This window comes from Chelonia mydas, chromosome 1, assembly GCF_015237465.2.
Source record: "Chelonia mydas isolate rCheMyd1 chromosome 1, rCheMyd1.pri.v2, whole genome shotgun sequence".
NCBI classification, from domain to species: domain Eukaryota; kingdom Metazoa; phylum Chordata; order Testudines; family Cheloniidae; genus Chelonia; species Chelonia mydas.
In genome coordinates this window covers 283,977,369-283,997,586 of record NC_057849.1, presented here as the reverse complement: position 1 = coordinate 283,997,586, position 20,218 = coordinate 283,977,369, and the positions used below count along the sequence as shown (strand labels likewise).

At 45.1% G+C, this 20,218-nt stretch overlaps 1 protein-coding gene across 2 annotated transcripts in view; it reads left to right on the top strand.

The window, feature by feature from the left end:
* The first annotated feature begins 5,927 nt into the window (after positions 1–5,927).
* The window catches only part of RAP1B (RAP1B, member of RAS oncogene family), a 77,598-nt gene continuing 63,307 nt past the window's right edge, over positions 5,928–20,218 (top strand). Inside the window, exon 1 of one of the 2 annotated variants that reach the window (XM_037886999.2) lies at positions 5,928–6,208. The gene's annotated coding sequence lies outside the window, so the exon portion shown is untranslated. Of the gene's footprint in view, positions 6,209–6,609; positions 6,971–20,218 lie in introns of those variants that run through there. The other variant, XM_043548110.1, reaches the window with a different exon arrangement.

Genomic DNA, 20,218 nt, shown 5'->3' with positions numbered 1-20,218 from the left:
CAACAGAGAATAACATAAAGAAGGCTTTTCTGTTTCCAAATTAACCCTTACTTTAAGAGTTTAAGTTTCAAGGCTAATGGCATCTTCTTGAATCCCTCTATGATACTGAGTAGTGTGCTTTGAAAGCAGTCATGTTGGACCTTATTCCACACTTTTTACACATACTGCTGTTATCTCAGATAAAGTAGTCTCCACCAAGTAGAGGAAAACAGACTCTGTAAGTTATGTTGATGTTTGTTATTGTTTAGATTGCAGTAGAGCACAGCATGTTCTAGGTTCTTCCCCAATTCAGAAAAAGAGACAGTCCAGACCCTGAAGACCATACAGAATAAAAAAACAAATGTAAGATGAGGAAAAGCTATACATTATACAGGCAAAGAGGTCAAGGTGATGATAAGCAAATGTCTTCTTAGTTACATAGGGTTTATTTTCAAGTTAAACATGAACAATACCCTGTCACTGCCTCCATTATCCTTCCACAATTCAGCCCCCTTGTTTCCCCCCATTCCAATTTCCACATAAATCCAGTTCCCTAATACACTTTCCTCCTAGTGCTGACCACCTTCCTCATTTAAACAAGCAGGTCACTTATAAGATAAATACATGAAAGAGAGAAGCAAGGGACTTAGTAAGCAAGTTTCTTGAAGGTGTTTCAGAAAAAGTTCAGGAGGTACTTAAATGAAGGGTAATAACACTGTGGACCATCTAAAGAAAATGTTCCATGCATAGAGGGCAATGTGGAAAAAAGTGGTGCCGTGGGGATGTTTGTGGGAGATGTAAACAATAGGACTTCAAGAATGGCATCATGGACCGAATGGAGGGGATGAAGACAGCATAATAAGAGATGGGTAGATAAGCAGGGAGGAATAAAGTTATATAGGGACTTTAAGGAGATCACAAGAAAATTGACCTTGATATTGTGCTGAAGGGAGAGGTAATCAGGGAAATGATTGAAGATGTGGAGAGGGTTTCACAAGAAAAATCAGGAGTTCAGTTTTACCCATGTTAAATTGGCAAGATGGCCAGACAAGATGGCAAGTCATCTGGAAGATGTCAGTGAGATAGGCTGAGAGTGGATGCAAGGTTGAATGGAGATAGTTAGGTCAGGAGTATAAAGGTAGAATTGAGAATCATCAGTGTAAAAATGGTAGTTAAAGTAATGTGAGCAGATGAGGTTGCACAGAGATAGTGTGTAGAGAATTAAATAGCCCTAGTAAAGCGCTATATGCAAATATACAAAAATAGGGAAAAGAAAATTGAGCTTGGCTTGAACAAATAACAAGACAAAGTATTATTAAAGCCAACACTTTAGTATATGCAGAAATATCAAATGGAAATTGTTGAATTATAGATAATATCTATGTCACTATCTAAACTCACAAAAAATACCCCCAACCACTTTTTGAGAATTTGAGAAGCTGTCCCTTTATCATTTAAGCCATCACAACCACGCTCTGATACGGTAAACCTTCCTTGGAAGAAACAGCTGTGGCTTCAAGCCATTCAGTCCACTCACCAGATGAGACAAGGACTTTGCTTCCTCTAAAAGTAAAGCATCCAACCAAACAGGCCAAGTGACATTTCTATTCCCTTTGGGACAAATGTCTAGAAAAGCACACAGAGTAGTTCATTGGCATGCAGCCAGCATAACATTCTCTGGCACATGCCCATTAAACTTCTGAGTTGCTGGCACAGAGCAGCTGCTACATTTTACCTCAGAGATAGCTGTGTTTCAGTGGTAATAATTAAACTGAAATATACATACAGAGCTAAATTTTGCCTTGTTACACCCAGGTAACCCCACTGAAGACAATGGGAGTAAAGTTAGGTTTGCATGGGTGCTACCCAGTAGTGTGCTGCCAGCCTTTTATCAAGGAGCTCTTTAAAAATAATTTCCTCACTTCCCAGAAAAATCCATCAATTCCATAATCCTCTTGTCCCTCATAAAACAACCCAACTCCATAGTTTTCTCCCACAAGACCACCAATCCTTCACCTTACCTCAAATGTATCTGTCTTTCATCCTCCCCACACTCCCCACACTCAATTCCATCAGTCTTTTCACACACATCCTGCCCATGATTCCTCCTATCTAGCACATCCCTAAGTGGCTCCCTTGTAGCTGTGCTTCATAATAGCAGCTGTAGTTTGTCCTGCAGCCCCTACTAGCAGTCGTGGTAGATAGGGTGTCCTGCTACCTCTGGGTGAGGGTTGGTTGTTTGGTTAGGTGGGAAACAGATCTTCTCTAAAGACAAAAAGTGATCAGTTGGGAAACAGGGTTTAAGGGGCTTGGGTGAGTGGGACTCCTGTGACTTGATGGTACAGCGGGTTGTGTAAAGAAGCAAGTCTCTCTTGGCATGGGAGTTCCTGGTATGAGCAGATCTCTACTGGCATGTGTGTGGTATCATGATACATGGGGCTCCAGTTTCTTGCCCAGTACCTTTCTTTAAACTCCAGACTGGGGCTGGATAGATAGGCAAGCCAGGAAGGGAGAGATCAGACTGCAGTGGCTGTAGGACTCCCCCATCTCCTTTCTTCCTCATGCACTCCTAGAACAACTGGCAAGGTTCGGAGTAGAGACTATGCATGATGCAACCCCCCCTGCACCAGGACCTGGTGGAAGACACACATGGGAAGTACACTGGGAGATACACCTGCACTGGAGCAGTTGCCTTAGGGACCACCAGCTGACTCAGGCCACGTCTACACTAGCGAGTTTACAGCAGCACAGCTGTACTGATGCAGCTGTGCTGCTGTAAGATCGCTCGTATAGCTGCTCTTTTCTGATGGGAAAGAGCTCTCCCATCGACATAATTGAACCACCTCTAATGAGCGGCGGTAGCTATGTCAGCGGGAAAGCGTCTTCTGCCGACATAGCACTGTCCACACTGGCGCTTCTGTCAGTGTAACTTATGTCTCTCAGAAGGATAGTTTTTTCACACCCATGGGTGACATAAGTTATACTGACAAAAGTGCTAGTGTAGACATAGCCTCCGTTAAATCCAAAACATTTTAACAAGCAGGGTGGGTCTGTGAATCAATATTTTGCCTCCTCCCTCCCCAAACATAACCAATTCCATTCACCACAGTCACATCATTACGAGTATGACTGGCCTGAGGATTTTGGTGAGGGTTAGCAAGGTGATTCTTTGACTTACACCTCAAAATTAAGAACTCATGTTACATTAAAAGGGAGGAAGGGGGAAGACCCAGCATCCTACTGCAGAAATGAATCCTAGCTGCCTGTTTCTATTGAGCCTAGTTATCAATTTGCAGCAATTTACATTTTCAAGGCCACCCTCACAGAGGTATTGGAACCATTTTTATAGGGGAGTGCTGATGATGGAAACCATGTATTTGGTGTTTTTTATTACTACTTCAAGCCAAGAGGTGAGGCAGCACCCCTAGTTCCAGCAAAACTGACCTTCACTAACACAAAGGATAATTTTTTTAAACAAATTCTGATTTTCCCCTTCATAAAACTCAAAGGCCAAGCTCTGTTAACAAAAGGCTCACATAAACTCCCACCAAACCCCTCCAGCTGATCACTGGTACGACAAAGGGCAAAATTTGGCCCACTGTCTGTAAAGCACTTGGTAATGAAAGGCACTGTGTAAGATATTTTCATAATAGAAACTAACTTGAAATCTTAACCATTGTGGTTGCTATCACTCCCGTTATAATTAACAGCATGTGTATTAGCACTTAATACTGTACGCGATTAAACTAGCTCACAGAGGAAAGCTGTGTATGTTTTTTTTTTTAACCAGAGGGCAGAGGATATGTCTGCCAATTTTGTTCTTTTAATCTCTATATTGAATTTTTGAGGGAGCTGTCAAAAATATATACAAATAGAAAAAATAAATACTGAGACACAAATATTCTCACATTTTTTCAGTAAATGTACTGTGAAAATAATACTTACAAGAAACACCATGAATATAATTTTATTTAAAATATACCATTACAAATTCACCTAGATTAGCAACTAAAGTCTCCCAGCTTAATTATTTTTACCTTGAAAGGGGGTCTAAAAAAAGTACTACATTTTTTGCAACCTGAGCTCTCTTGAATTATCTGTCACTTACAAGGGTTCATTATCAAAGTACTGTACAGCGTTTTAGCTGTAAAACATCAAGACATTTGTCTGGACTTTGGAAGAGATTTTATGATGTTTTGGATTTTATTTTAGTGCAATGCTCTGAAGAAAAATATTTTTAAAGGGGAAAATAAGAACTTCTTTTTCACTTTCTTAGTGCCTTGGATCTAGATGGAACATCTAATGCTGTGATCTGTTTGCTCTTTTGGCTGCACTTTGGCCACCTCTGCTCTAACACTCTGAGGTATAGTATTTACTATAAATATATAGTGATAAATATATGATATAAATATATCATGAGCTATATGGACTCCAAGCGGCATACCAAATAATTTTCCACTATCATGCAATTTGGGGAAATTTAATCTTTTTTTTGTCTTTTCTATCTCTGTGCTACAAACAGAAAGCCTCTGCTTCCTCCACACCCACTCCCTTTGCCAATAATCTCATTGTAACTTCCTGTCAGTTTCACACACTCTGTGGTGAACTTCCTCTAAGCAAGAGCTTTATCTGAACACACCATATTAACCATTTGCTTAATAAGTATTTCCCATAAATATAAATCATTTATTCCTAACATTTAAGTCTTTAAATACATTGTTATTCAAATGAGAGAGAACACTTGTGACTTTAAGAAAAAAGGCATTTTATATTATTCAGTATAAAACTAATATGAATGGGGGAGGAAGGCTCAAGAAAGATCATAGTTCCTTCTACTTTAATCGGTCCCCTGCCCCTGTGGCAGTGGAGGCTAATGATAGGTTGTAAGGGTTGGGAGGCTTAATAAGGCATGTCCAGAGTAATAATATTTTGTGTTTATATGATACCAATTATCCAAGGATCTCAAAGCACTTTACAAACATGGATAAGAATTAAGGGGGTCTATGCATTTGTTTTAATTTTTTACATTTCCCCCCAGTTTTTTAATAATTTAAGGAGCTCTTTATACATTGAGATCAGTATTAAACCAATCTCATGGTTTTAACTGATCTGTAACTATTAGGAATTAGGACCAGACCTTGGTGGGGAAGTAGATTCTTCCTTATCTGCCTATTGTGGGGTTTCTTGCACCTCTTTTTGAAGCTTATGGTGCTTCTCTGAGTTGGAGACTGGATACAAGACTAGACAGACCATAACTCTGATCCAATATGGCAATTCCTGTGTTCCTAGAGTTAGCCTTCTCATATTTCAGTTCCTGACTGATGGCAATACCACAGGAAGACTAGATCTTGCTTTATTTCATTCCCCAAACACGCTCTCTGAGGCAGGACATGACAAGCATGAACGCAGAAATGCCAATCATGAAGTATTTGCGATTATGCAAATTCTAACACAGAGATTGGGGAACTGGGCTCAGCAACCACCCTTGATCTCCCTGATGTGAGTTGCTAGGACCCTGAGTGGGGCAGTCAAGGGTAAGAGAGTAGTCAGTCCAAGGGTCTGACCCCGCAGAGGGCATGCTGGCGGTTGTGGCGTAACAGACTAAGTCAGTGAGAATCCATTGGCATGACAAGCTACACACGTTGTCACAGGCTAAAGCTGATTCAGACCCTTAAGAGACAAGGCGGGCGAGGTAACAGCTTTTATTGGACCAGCTTCTACAGATAGCAAAGGCGTCTGTCACAGGCAGGTACAAACCACCCGGTGTTGGGCAGTAACCCACCCGTGCTACCCCCGAGCCCCCACCCCTCTGCCCTAGCGTACCCGCCAGCACACCCCCAGTGCGAGACGTGCCCGCCCCGCCCTCTCTCGGGCACGGCTCCACTACCCCGCGAGGGGATTGAGGGAGTCACCCTGAGCTGGCGCGAAGGGGAGGGAGGTTCCATCTGAGGCGGGGGAGGGGCCGCGGGGCCGCCGGGCTAGGGCTCGCGCGTGCGCAGTTTGGGAGCAGGGCGGCGAGGTCACCTCTCCCCAACCCCCACCCCCACCCCCACCCCCGCCCCCGCCGCCGGAACGAGCTAGGGAAACCAAAGCGAGGCTCGGCGTGCAGCGTCCGCGTCACGACGACGGCTTCAAGCCTCGCCCAGGCAGCGGCAGCGAGAGAGGGAGCGGGCGTGCGGAGCAGGCTCGGCCGGGGAGGAGGCGACAGGAGGAGCGGCGGCGCCGTCCGGTAGGCGGCGGCGGCTGAGAGGGGAGCGGGGCGGCCGGGCCCCGGGCGGGACACTCCGGTACCGGGCGGGCGGTGGCTGCGGCAGCGGCGTGTGTCTGGTACAGGTGGCCCCGCGGCAGAGGGAGCGGGGCGGGCAAAGGGGGCCGGGGCGGCGGCGGCGGTCGCGCCGGCGGGAAGAGCGCGCTGTGTGGAAAGGGGGCAAGTGTCTGAACATGGCGGAGCAGGAACCGAGAGCGGCCGCCGCCGCCTCCTGCCCCCGGCAGCGGGGACACGCGGGGGGGGGAAGAGTCTGGGGCTTGGCTGCCACTCGCTCCCCCGCCCCTCGAGCTGGGGGGGGGGCCGCCCCGGCGCCCGCCCGCCTGCCCCGAAGTTAGAGCGGAAGCGGAAAGTTGTCACCCCAGAGCTCTGAGCTGCTCCCCAGCCCGCGCCTGGGCCGGGGGGGTCAGGGGCCTCTCGGCTCCGGGCGGTGAAGAAAGTTCTCACCCCCGCCTTGTCAGCCCGTTGTGGGAAGTCTGCGTCCAGCCCCACCTAGGCCGGCAGTATCAGCCGCTGGAGAGAAGCTGCTCACAGTTTCCATCACCCTCCCCCGGCGTGGGGCGAGAGTGTCCTGCCCATAGGCCTCGTCCGTTTCACTTGCATTGGACTGAGGTGATCCCCTGCCATGGTGTCGGCCCCCAAAGTCCGGGCATCACGGGCAACATATTGAGACTGCGCTGGCTCTTACCTCGCGAAACGTTCTCTCTTCATCCCTTCATGCTGGTGGTGTTTTTTTTGTTTTGTTTTGTTTTTTGCTTTTAAACTTCTGGTTTCTGTGCTATTTATACAGTGCCTCAAGTGTGCTGAGCACTTTGGTAGTGGGACTAAGAAGGCACAGTGCCTGCCCAGAAAGAGCTTGTGATGTAAATAGACAACACTGCAGTCATTTAATGTTTATGAATCTTCTGACCCTTATCCAAATAAAAAAGGAAAAGAAACCTGGGGAATTTGTAGGTCTTAAGCCCAGAAGGGACAATTATGATCATCTAGTCTGAATTATTACATAATACTGGCTGAAAAACCTCACCCAATAACTTCTGTATCAAGCCCACAACTTTGAGGTATAGTATATTTTAGAAAGGTATCCATGGTGGCATGACTGAAAGCTGTCAAAATTTATGCCACAGAAGAATAAAATGAGGCCTTGCAGAATGTGATCATTATATTGTAGTCCAAATTGACACAAGTTAGACTGTGCAACATTTACTGAAATGCTGCTGTTCTTTTTTTTTTAAAAGGAATGGGTAATAAATGCTACTTAAGAAATATCTCTCTTCATTTTGAAAAGAGTTTCTGTATAACTTGTGGTATAAGTGTGTAACTTTGTGTGTCTCCAAAAGGGAATATTTAGACAACATCACAAACCAAGCATTTTTAATGCAGTTGGGACTCACTCATCTGGACATTTTGATAGCACATTTAATTAAATATAACAACCAGTTCTTGTATAGGAACTCTGAGATTTGTGGGTTCAAGCACTGACCCCCTCAGTATATACTCAGATAGCTAGCCTGAGCCGCCACCACCCCTGCTGTCATAGCCACACTATTTCTGTCTACCTGTGGTGGGAAGCCACCCTTCCAGGTGCTATGTAGACATACCCTAAAGCAGGGGTCGGCAGCCTTTCAGAAGTGGTGTGCCGAATCTTCATTTATTCACTCTATTTTAAGGTTTCACGGGCCAGTAATACATTTTAACGTTTTTAGAAGGTTTCTTTCTAAAAGTCTATAATATATAACTAAACTATTGTTGTATGTAAAGTAAATAAGGTTTTTAAAATGTTTAAGAAGCTTCATTTAAAATTAAATTAAAATGTAGAGCCGGGCAGTGTGAGTGCCACTGAAAATCGGCTCGCGTGCGATAGGTTGCCTACCCCTGTCCTAAAGAGAGACGCTGGTGGCAGAGTAGTAGACTCTTTCAGCTTTGAGATGAAAAAACTGTTATGCCAAACTATAGTTAAGTCTTAACTGTCTTTGCAAACCTCTGTGGTCTGCTGTTATATATGATAGTGTCTCTATTTAGTCAGATAAGGCCATTTATCATCTCTAGGTACCTGCCTGTTACATGGACATCTCCTCTACTGAAACTGTGAGATTGCTAGACTACAATTAAGTGCAAGATTTAAGATTAAGCAAAGCTTGCTTCTTCAAACTGTTGATAAAGTGCTGTATACCAGCTAAAAGTTACATCGGGGTGGGCAAACTACGGCCCCTGGGCCTTATCCAGCCCACAGGATCTCCCCCCCCACCCCCAAGGTGCCACGGGGCTAAGGCAGGTTCCCTGCCTGCCCTGGCCCTGCACTGCTCCCTGAAGTGGCCAGCACCATGTCCCTGCGGCCCCTGGGGGAGGTAAGGGAGCAGAGGGCTCCATGCGGTGCCATCGCCTGCAGGTACCTCCCTCAACTCCCATTGGCTGCGGTTCCCCGTTCCTGGCCAATGCAACCTGCAGGGGGCGGTGCCTGCAGGTGAGGGCTGCATGCAGAGCCCTCTGCTGCCCCACCTCCACCAGGAGCCGCAGGGATGTGGTACCAGCCGTTTCTGGGAGCAGCGCAGGAACAGGGCAGGCAGGGAGCCTGCCTTAGCCCCGCTGTGGGCTGCTGCCACAATGGAGCTGCTCAAGGTAAGCAGCGCTGGGCCAGAGACCGAACCTCTTCTGCACCCCAACCCCATGCCCTGAGCCCCTTCATGCACCCCTCCTGCACCCCAACCCCTTGCCTTGAGTCCCTTCCTGCACACCGCACTCCCTCCCTAACCCCAACCCTACATTCATGGCTCTGCATGCAATTTCCCCATCCAGATGTGGCCCTCGAGCCAAAAAGTTTGCCCACCCCTGTGTTACATGATACTACTTAGAACAAAACTCATTGTGCTTAGAGCATCCTCCCTACTGAGGATCGAGTAATTCTGAAATCAGGTTTCAGAGTAGCAGCTGTGTTAGTCTGTATCCGCAAAAAGAACAGGAGTACTTGTGGCACCTTAGAGACTAACAAATTTTATTAGAGCGCAAGCTTTTGTGAGCTACAGCCCACATGTATCTTACACAGAATGGAACATATAGTATCCGATGAACTGGGCTGTGACCCACGAAAGCTTATGCTCTAATAAATTTGTTAGTCTCTAAGGTGCCACAAGTACTCCTGTTCTTTTTTTCTGCAATCTTTCACCTCTAGGTTTCTGTTACTGAGGTAGACTAGAATTAAAGTTAAAGGCATGCCAGCTTTTGACCATCAATTTAAAATAAGTGAGTTATGTCTCCTAGGTTTATCCTTCAGTCTGTCTACCAATTTTCATGGTTTTACATATTTATATGTTTACATGTTTTTCTCCCCTGTTGCTCTGTGAAAAAGACCCAACTAAAGGGGAAGGTGACTATACAGAGGATTTGGTGAAATTGGCTATCACAAATTGCTGTAAAATGTACAAAGTAAAGAAACTATGAGGATAAACAATTTCTACTTTAGCTGTGGTAATCTTGTTAGTGTTCATCTGAGTGGGTGGAGTACTCAGTACAGTAGAACCTCAGTTACAAACACCTTGGGAATGGAGGTCGTTCATAACGGTGAAATGTTCGTAACTCTGAACAAAATGTTATGGTTGTTCTTTCAAAAGTTTACAACTGAACATTGACTTAATATAGCTTTGAAACTTATGTAGAAGAAAATGCTGCCTTTAACCATCTTAATTTAAATGAAACAAGCAGCCAAAACAGTGTTCTTAATTTGTCAGATCTTTTTACATGTAACAGTACTGTACAGGATTTGCTTTTTTGGTCTCTGCTGCTTGATTGCATACTTCTAGTTCTAAATGAGGTGTGTGGTTGACCAGTCAGTTTGTAACTCAGTACAATTATATCCAAGGTATTATATACCCCACATTGCAATAGTACAATCTTGATTGAAAACCCAACTATGAGGACAGTTGAAAACCAGGAGTAAAACTGAGCCTGTATGAGCTAATTTCTGTTTCGTGCGGTGCTGGGGAAAATGTTGGTTCCAAGTAAAACTGACTACCATTTCAGCTTTGGTGGAGTAGCAGCACAGGTATAAATCTGGGGGAGAGTAGGCCCACAAAATAGAAATTCCTGATAGGATTGAGAGAGGGAGAAAGTAGACTGTTAGTTAAACTCCAGTATAACACAATAGTGGGCAACCTGCCGGCCACATGCGGTCCATCAGGATAATCTCATTGCAGGCTGCGAGACATTTTGCTGACACTGATCGTCCGCAGGCACGCCCCCTCCCTCCCCCGCAGCTCCCAGTTCCCAGCCAATGGGAGCTGTGGGAAGAGGCGGGTGCTGGTTCAACTTGTTAGGTTTTCTCTCTAAATACATACCAATGTACAGTATTGTCTATTTACACACTTGTATAAGCTAAAATGATGTAAACATAAGGACACAATGCTAATGAATCTTCCATTCCATTCATATTATGTTGAAGCAAGTTACACGCCTTATGAAGTGCTCTGGTGGGCTGCAGGTTGGGCACCCCTGTTTGAGGGCTCTCAGTTCACTTTCCACTAAAACTAAATTCATTTTCTCAAACAAATTGTCACAACTTCCGATGATACTTACCTCCTTTTTCTAACTTACAATATAATTATAGTTAAGGCTATGATTTAGTCACAGGTATCTTTGGTAAAAGTCATAGATAGGCAATAGGTAATAAACAAAAAGTCATGGCCAGTGACCTGTTCATGACTTTTACTAAAAATAACCCTAACTAAACCGTAGGTGATGGGGGAGGAGAGGCACTCCTGCAGACGCTGCTGCTGGGGGTAGGAGGGGCGTGTGCGCTCCAGCAGTTGCTGCTGCTCCAGGACAGGAGACCCTAGGCAGGGGGCGCCAAAGCACCCCAGCTGCTCAGGCAGCCCTAGGGTGAGCTGTACCAGCAGCTGCCACAGTCACGAAGGTCCCAGAAATTCACAGAATCCTTGACCTCCGTGAAAGACTTATAGCCTTAGTTATAGTAACATCAGAATCTTAAAGTCCAGTGCGTGGCTGTGGATAATGGCACTTTTCAGTCTGATTTGGTATGTATTTTGAAGCAGGAGATGTGTTCTATAATGTCAAAATATCTGCAGCCCTGCTGAGTTGGATACAGAACCTTGTTTGCTCAGCTCTATTGCATCTGTGAGAGGAAGGGATGTTTTGGCCATCCTCTTCTTCCTAATGGATGAAAGAGTATCAGAAGTAACTAACACAACTCCTCACTTGCACATATACATACCAGTTTACTGTCCTTGACCATACACCTGACACTATAGGGTAGTTTCTCTAGGGCCTTGTCAAGAGTTAGAAAAAGTTGAGTTTCATTATTTTTTTTTAAAGTTAGCTGAGATCTCATGTGCTGTTTTTTTTTTTTGTTTTTTTTAAAACAAACACAAAACCAACTCTGGTAGAGTTGACAAGGAGTTGAACATGTTTTCAAAAGTATTTAAGTGCTAATACACTTTAAACAGCACTAATTAAAACATCTAGCAAAATATTCTTTAAAAAACCACCTCTTTTCCTAGCACTTGTCCTACGTGGGGCAACTGACTGGCATAGTAATAGTGGAATAGCTAGTCACTCTTAGTCCAGAATAGCGTCCACATAGGGAAGTTATACTGGCACCGCTCTAGTAGAATAGCTATTCTGCTATAGCTATGCTGTTCAGTTTCCCCATGTTGACAAGTCCCAAGTCTAGACAAGCGCTACCTGGTAGCCATCGTACAGAGCAGATCAATATCCCTCCCTCTAGCATTGTTGTGGTAAAATCCCTCTTCCAGAAATGAAATTAGTCCTGTGAATTATTTTTTAGCTGCGGACGACCATGTCTCTTCCACGTAGAAAAACCTATACAATATTTAAGGCTACTGAAATAAGGGTGATTTAAGTTTTACACTTGTTTATATACTGTTAAGTGGTTCTCAGCCACCTCTATGCTGTGACCGCATGTTGTTACAGAAAAAGGTTTTAGGCACTTTCTCACTTCTAGCCATAAACAAAGGGAGGAGGGTTACGACTGTCAAACCTATAAAGTAGTTAACTTTGGATACAAAATGAAACTGCTGCTGATATAGCTCCATCATTCCAGAGATACTTCTCCTTAATGTCACCATATTTTGACTCCTGGTTCTTCTGTGGTGGTTTTCACCAAGTACATTCTAGTCATTCGTGGGACCTTACAGAAGTTCATCTGACAGCACACCAAACAACTGTTGCAATGGAACTTTGAAAAGCCACTCTGCAATATCACTTTATGCTTAGTCCATAGATTCCCAACTGGAAAGCCAAATGGGAGCGGACGCTACTTGAAGCAAGTGCTGCTATGCAGCCATGGAAGGACTCTGCCAGGGCAGGAAGGCCAGGCAGCAGCACAGACACACAGATCAGGCCCCTCTGTTGAAGGGGTTTCTTCCTTGAAAACCATGCGGCTCAGAGGCTGCATCCCTGGTCTCTTCTGCAAGCCTCTAATTTTTAATCCTGTGAGGGGATTCTCAGTTTCCAGGGCCACTTGTACCCCTCCTGCAGGCATTGCAACTTAAAGGGTGAATGATTTGAACCTTAATTGCATCCCGTTCTTCTAAAGTATATTATGTGCCAGTGTTATTAGTATCTCCAGGACTAATACATGGACAAATCTTAGAACAGCTGTTATAAAATAGAAAGTTCCTGTAAATTGCAGACACTGTTAAAGGTGATCTTGAAATTTTTTTTTATTGGACTTGTCCTTTTTTGCTTTGTGGTATTTCTGCTAGGACTGAACGTCCTCTTCTTTTGTAACCTTGGAAATATCAGTAATTGCAATTCTGGCCTTCTCTTATTTTGCTGTGGGGGGCTTGTTGGGAATGTATTGTTAGTTCTTTCTCACCTAAATAAAGGGTAGAGAAGTTTGAATGCTAAACAGACTTGCTTGTTTGAGTACTTAGTTGCTGAAACTAACTCTCTTAAACAGTTTTTAACCATCTGAATTTCTGTAGATTAAGAGGAGAGGTCTGGATTAACCATGCCATTTTCCCCTCGTATAAGCCAAGTTTAGCACTTGTTCCTTGATTTAGTGGGTCAAGATTGGCCGTAGGGGAGATCCTTTTGTTGACCACTGAGGTAGTGTGTGGTAGCTAACCCTGACCTGATCTAACCCTTCCTAATAATCTGGACAAGGGGTGGGCAAACTTTTTGGGCTGAGGGCCACATCTGGGTGGGGAAATTGTATGCAGGGCCAGGGCAGGGGTGCAGGAGGGGGTGTGCAGGAACGGGCTCAGGCAAGGGATTGGGGCAGAGGAGCAGTGTAGGGTGTATGAGAGGGCTCTGGGAAGGGGGTTGGGGTGCAGGAGGGGTGCAGAGTGCAGGATGGGGCTCAGGGCAGGGGTGCGGACTGTGGGAGGGAGCTCAGGACAGGGGGTTGGGGTGCAGGGTGTGGCAGAGGGCTCAGGGCAGGGAGTTGGGATGCAGGAGGGGTGTGGTGGGGGTTGTGGTGCAGGGTGCAACCCAGGCTCAGAGCAGGGAGGTGCGTGGTGCAGCAGGGGGCTCAGGGCGGGGGGGTGTGGGCTACAGCCTGGCGTTGCTTAACTAAAGTGGCTCCAGGGTAGCAGCAACGGGCACTGGGGCCAGGGCAGGCTCCCTGTCTGCCTGACCTGGCACCATGCCACGCCTCTCCAGGAAGCGGCTGGAACCATGTCCCTATGTGGCCCCTGGGGGAGGGGAGGCACAGGGCTCTGTGCACTGCCCTTGCCACGCCTCCAGGTACCTCCCCTAAAGCTCCCATTGGCCACGGTTCCCCGTTCCCGGCCAATGGGAGCTGCGGGGGGCGGTGCCTGGAGGTAAGGGCAATGCATGAAGCCCTCTTCTTTCCTCTCCCCTGCTCTGGCAACAGGAATGTGGCGCTGGCCGCTTCTGTGAGCGGTGCGGGGCCTGCGGCACCACGGAGGGCAATCCCGCAGGCTGGATCCAAAGCCCTGAGTGCCCTGATCTGGGCTGTAGTTTGCCCACCCTGATCTGGACTGTTCCTGACTAAAGCTCTTTCCTTTCCATTGCTCAGTGTTAATTCTCTTGGCTTTTGATGTCACTCTAGTATAGTAGGACCTCAGAGTTACAAACACCAGATTTATGAACTGACCAGTCAATAGCACACCTTATTTGGAACTGGAAGTACACAATCGAGCAGCAGCAGAGAGGTGCGGGGGGGAGCCAGTACAATACTGTTAAATGCTGCTTTCCCTCTTATTTTTTTAGTAGTTAACATTTTTCTTCTGCATAGTGAAGTTTCATAGCTATATTAAGTCAATGTTCAGCTGTAAAAATTTGGAAGAACAACCATAATGTTTTGTTCGGAGTTACAAACGACCTCCATTCCTGAGGTGTTCGTAACTCTGAGGTTCTACTGTAGTTCTCCAGTTCTCAAAGAGGCTTCTAATTTGGATTGCATTTGAGTTTCTAATGTATGAAACTTTAAAAAAGCTTTTTATATATCATGAAGAAGCAAGAAAACTGCACCTATTTTCTTTAAAGATGACCTGCAAATGAACAGTTTGTCAGCAAGCTGTATGGAGGAGTGTGGGGAAGTGGAGGAGGGAAAACTAAATATTTCAGATTTTCTTTTCTGCACATGTAAACACCATTGAAGTCTAAGATTTGTGTGTTGAGGAGCTGCAGGATCAGGCCCACGCAGTTATTTCTGTTTTTTAAAAAGGCTTGATGGAAAATTAATTTGCTCATTTAAGATGAAGCTTAATTGCAAAATGTAGTATTCTTGTGTATAAACTTGGGTTGCTTGGGCACTTAGCTGTCACTGCTGCTCCTACGATAAGTAAGCTTGTATAATTTTAATTCCCCTGAGTACAATTAAATACAAATTTATGAATTTTTTTTGATTGGATATCTTCCAGGCTTTGCCTATAAAAGGCAAACTGCCTTATGGAAATCCTAAGAAAAAGTTACTTTTCTTCCTAAATAAGGGGAAAGGAAGGAATGATCTTTTACCTATTTAAAAATATTGCAAACACTTTAAAATAACATAAAGCTTAAATATTTGATATTAAAAAGGTATAGAATAGAAATTATTATTGAAGTGTTCATATGAAACTTGTTCTTGAATTCCAGTTATGACTTTCTTCACGTTTAGCAATAAAATCCCATTTGAAATGTACTAAGCTTGTAGCACTTGCAGCTGAAACTAAACTGCTGTTGCATGCATGGACAGTTCAGCTGAGTAGCGAAGCAAGTTTGTTAGGCATGCATGTGGTCTGATACAGCTACTCTGCACATGCTCTTTGCTCAATACTTGTGACCTTATTAAATGTGAAGAAGTTCAAATGGATTTCTGGTCACTTTGTAAGATACACAGACAAGAGTCCTCCACTAAGTTTTCCTCAGCTATGAAGCACTTAAAGTTGTCAGGAGAACAGCTTCTTGCTAAATAGATGAGAAAAGATGAACCAATAGAGCAGGGGTGGCCAACCTGTGGCTCCAGAGCCGCATGCGGCTCTTCAGAAGTTTAATATGCGGCTCCTTGCTTAGGTGCCGACTCTGGAGCTACAGGCGCTAACTTTCCAATGTGCCAGTGGTGCTCACTGCTTAACCCCTGGCTCTGCCCTATGTCCTGACCCCACTCCGCCCCATTCCCCAGAGCCTGCCATGCCCTCGCTCTTCCCCCCCAGAGCCTCCTGCATGCTGTGAAACAGCTGATTGTGGTGGGTGGGAGGTATGGGGGGGAGAGGGAGTTGCTGATTGGTGGGGCTACCAGCAGGCAGGAGGCACTGGGGGCAGGAGATGGGGAGTGGATGTAGGGGCTGCTGACACATTACTGTGGCTCTTTGAGAAAGAGCCAGAATTTACCAATGTACATTGCCAGTCTCCGGTTGGCCACCCCTGCAGTAGAGTGTAGCTAAAATAGTGCCTGTGTGAGGCTTACACAAGTTGCGAATTATAAACAAAAAAAAACTACATTAGAAGAATGAAAAGATTGCAAAGTCAAGCACTCAAACATTAGGAAATGCCAGAATTAAGCTTGCCTATAGGATATTAATTTGGTTGGGGGTGGGTGGGGGTGCTGTTACAGTCTTTAATGACATGATACAGTATTTTTTTTTAACAGGTCCCATCACATTCAGTGTGCAGGATGAATGGTGAATTCAGCTTTTTTTTTCCTCATCCTAATTCAGTGTGTGGCCCCATGCCTTATTTGCTGCATGCTATTTAAAATCTCAGTTGATTACTGTATTAATTTATGCATGGGTTTTTCTACGTTACCACTCATTACCATACCATCTGTTTCATGTTTCACAAACATTAATGAATTTATCTCTTGAAGTAAGATGGTATTATTCCCAGTTCTCAGATGGAGAGCTGAGGCATACCGACTAAAGCTAAAAATACTCACTAATTTTGATGCCCAAGTTGATATAACTAAGGCCTGACTTCTCAGTACTTAGCACTTTTAAAGTTCTTCATATGTTCAAAGCACAGCTCTCCCATTATTTTGAATCGCATTTTTAAGCATTTGTCACTCTGCAAATCAAGCCTGGGGGGGCCCAAGGTAGGCACACAGGAAATGAGGAACTTTACAGGTGACTGGCCATTGTGTGTTAGGTTTTGTGCCTTGCCCAACATTGCATGAGAACTTTGTGGTAGAGATAGAATCCAGTTCAGAGTGGCATTCAGCTGCCTTAACTGTAAGACCATCCTTTCTCTTCCTGCATCCTTTTGCCTCCTTTACCACATACCTTCCAGCTTCTTCAACAAGTGATGGCAACAGTCTCATTCTCTACACAACGCTGACTCATTCCCTGCGCACAGGTTACTTCTGTGCACTGAATAAGGCAGTCATCAGAGCTGGAACTTTCAGATCCGCAGCACAGACTTCTGTCACTTAAAAAGGGGTAACTAGTAAAAGTGGTGGGCTGTTATCCTCCATGTGGACTAGCCACTAGAGAGAGAGATGAGGCACACTTTGCCAGTGGTATTCACAGCTGTTTGATGACAACCAAGAAATGTTGGGACTCTGGAATCCTGGATTCAATTCCAGGTTCTGCAGAGGATTATGCTCTAATACAGGGGAGGGCAAACTACGGCCCACAGGCCAGATCCGGCCCATGGGGTTGCCAGCCCCGTGGCGCAGTGGGATTAAGGCAGGCTCCCTGCCTGACCCAGCCCTGCGCTGCTCCCGGAAGCCAGTGGCACCACATCTCTGCAGCCCCTGGGGTACGGGGGGAGGGGGAAAGGTAGGTGGCCAGAGGGCTCTGCGCGCTGCCCTCGCCTGCAGGCACCACCCCCTGTGGTTCCCATTGGCCAGGAACAGGGAACCATGGCCAATGGAAGCTTCGGGGGTAGTACCCACAGGCGAGGGTAGCGCATGGCAGAGCCGCCTGCCCCACCCCACCCCCAGGAGCCACTGCTGGACATGCTGGCCACTTCCGGGAGCCACACGGGGCCGGGATGGGCGGGCGGGCAGGCAGGCAGGGAGACTGCCTTAGCCCTGCAGCTGGGCTGGAGCCCAAACCCCTCCTGTACCCCAGCCCCCTGCCCTGAGCCCCTTCCTGCACACCGCACTCACTCCCGCAACCCCCTGCTCCAGCCTTACATTCATGGCCCTACATACAACTTCCTCACCCAGATGTGGCCCTCAGGCCAAAAAGGTTGCACACACCTGCTCTAATAGATGCAGAAGAGTCTAATGTGTGTGTCCTTCCCCAGCCTACACCTGGCCCCTCTCCTTTCATTACACCTCTGCATATGAGCAAGTCAGGCAGCTTCTTTATACTTCACACTGTCTGTGTGCCAGGAAGGAGAAAGGGAGACATTCTTGTACTCTATTTCTAGTTCTTGTGCTTGGAGGAACAAATGCATAAGAAGTCTTACTCAGCCCTGGAGTAGAGCATGTTCAGTCATTCTGTGGCGAACTTTTGCATTCTCAGTTTGGCCAGCATGTAGGAACAGTGGGGATGGAATAATCTCAATGCAGATGGAATCTTTGGAGAATAATGCTTCTGATGTCTCTAATGGGCATAAGATTTACTGATGAAAAGTGCCGTATAAAGGATAGACTATTATTAGTTCCTGAAAAACCTCAGTTCATACTAACTTAGTTAAATTTGGGTAGATTGTTGTGTCCAAAACACGTGCTTGACTGCAGGTGTGATTCCTCTGATCTAAAATATGGGGGAGCAACGGCTCGGTGATATGGTTGCAAGAAAATTTTAACATTGTCAAAACTCCCTTTCCCCTTATTTTGGAGGAAATGCCTGAACTGAAAAATTCAAAAGCATTGAGGCAAAAGTCCTACTTGGAAAACTTCAGCCTGAGTGGTTGAAATTTAGCAAATTTTTGAGTAACTGAAAGCAGGGTCTTCTACTGGGAAGTGTTAGCCAAACTTCACTATATAGGCATTGCTACAAGCACCATCAATATTTCTCTCGCAAGTTAGCAAAGCTTGGAAGTTCTTTTTAAACATTTTAGAGCGAGATTATGAAAAAAGAACTCTTATAGAATCTTACGTTAAATTTGTGTGGTTAAGAACTTGAATCAGGAAATGACAGAATATGTTGTACGTGCGGCCTTAAAGGTGACTTGCAAAGAAAGAAAAAAGGTGTTTGTACCCTTTAATCTTTTCATGATGTATAAAGAAGTTCTGAAATTTCTAACTTGTGTTGCATTAGAAATTTGGGTCCTGTGTAGCCTGGAAGATTAACTGGAGAACTAGTACAATGACATTAGAACAAAGGTAAAATTGAGAGGGGAAAGATTAGTCATCTTAAAATCTTTCTTTATAGTAAAATTTTGAAGAAAGGATGTCTTAAAATTGAAGACACACACCTTACCTAAAATGGTAAAGTGTAACAATACAAATTGAGACTTCCCAAGCACTGATTGAAAACAGATGAGTTGGTATTCCTGATTTTTTCAAAGATGATTAAAAAATAGACAAACCTTCTTAAAAGCAACTAAACTTCCAGCTCTCCTTCATGTCATAAAGAAGCAAACGTGCATATGCTCAGCTTTTTTAAAAAAAATAAAAGTATTTGGCGGTTACCTTTTAACTCTTGTGTATATCAAATAGTCTTTCATTGCAAGATACTATTTTAGAGCTCTTCAAAAGTTTTCTGACAAATGTTAAGTTTAATTGGAAAATACCAGTTTGCTGAAGTGAAATGTTTTGGCAAGTCTGTAATGGTTTCAAGGAATCTGTCAAGGAGTCCATGTTCCAGAAAGTCAGCCAGCCCTGCTCTCAGCACTGCTGGATGACCCGCTCTGTGGCAGCACTGTTGGGCTTCCTACTCTGCCGCAAGGAGCCCAGAACTATGAGAACCTGGGCTCCAGCTGGGGCTCCTTGGCAGCCCCGGCATGTCAGGGCTTCCAGGCTCCCTGCTTGGAGCCAGGAACCCGAAAGTTCTAAATGCCCCAGCTCTAGTCACTGGTAGACTCTTGGATACATAGTAAGGAGCTGTAAGTCCTGTGACCAGCTCTCAGGGTCCATGCCTCTGGGGCAGCCATGCAGTGCAGACTTCCCCAGGCTGGGAATCCCAAGGTTTCCAGACTCCTGGTCTAGCTTACTCCCTGTGTTGCCTCATTGGGAGTCAGTTCAAAACGAGATGTCAAAATATTGAAATGTCTCATGGACCAAGAACTCTGAATTTTGGTCAGCTCTTACTGTATTTCTGAAACATAGTATTCTAACTCTTACAGAACTCTTAACCTTGTCATTTCTTAATTTGAGTGTTTAACTCTGCTCTGGTAGCAAAAAAGTACATGATTGAAGAAACAATGGCAAAATGTTTAATATGCAGCAAGTTGAGGTATGTATCTGCCACATGCTGGCCTGCCTCAGACTAACTGTCCATATGTGGACCTTGCTGATGTGCATTAACGGTTCATTAATGCAATGCAATCTGGCCCTCTTAAAAATGGGGCTAGATCAGATCGCATTAACAAACCGTTAATGTGCATCAGCAGGGTCCACACAAACAAGTGTCTCTCACTCACCTGCCAAAGATTGACCCC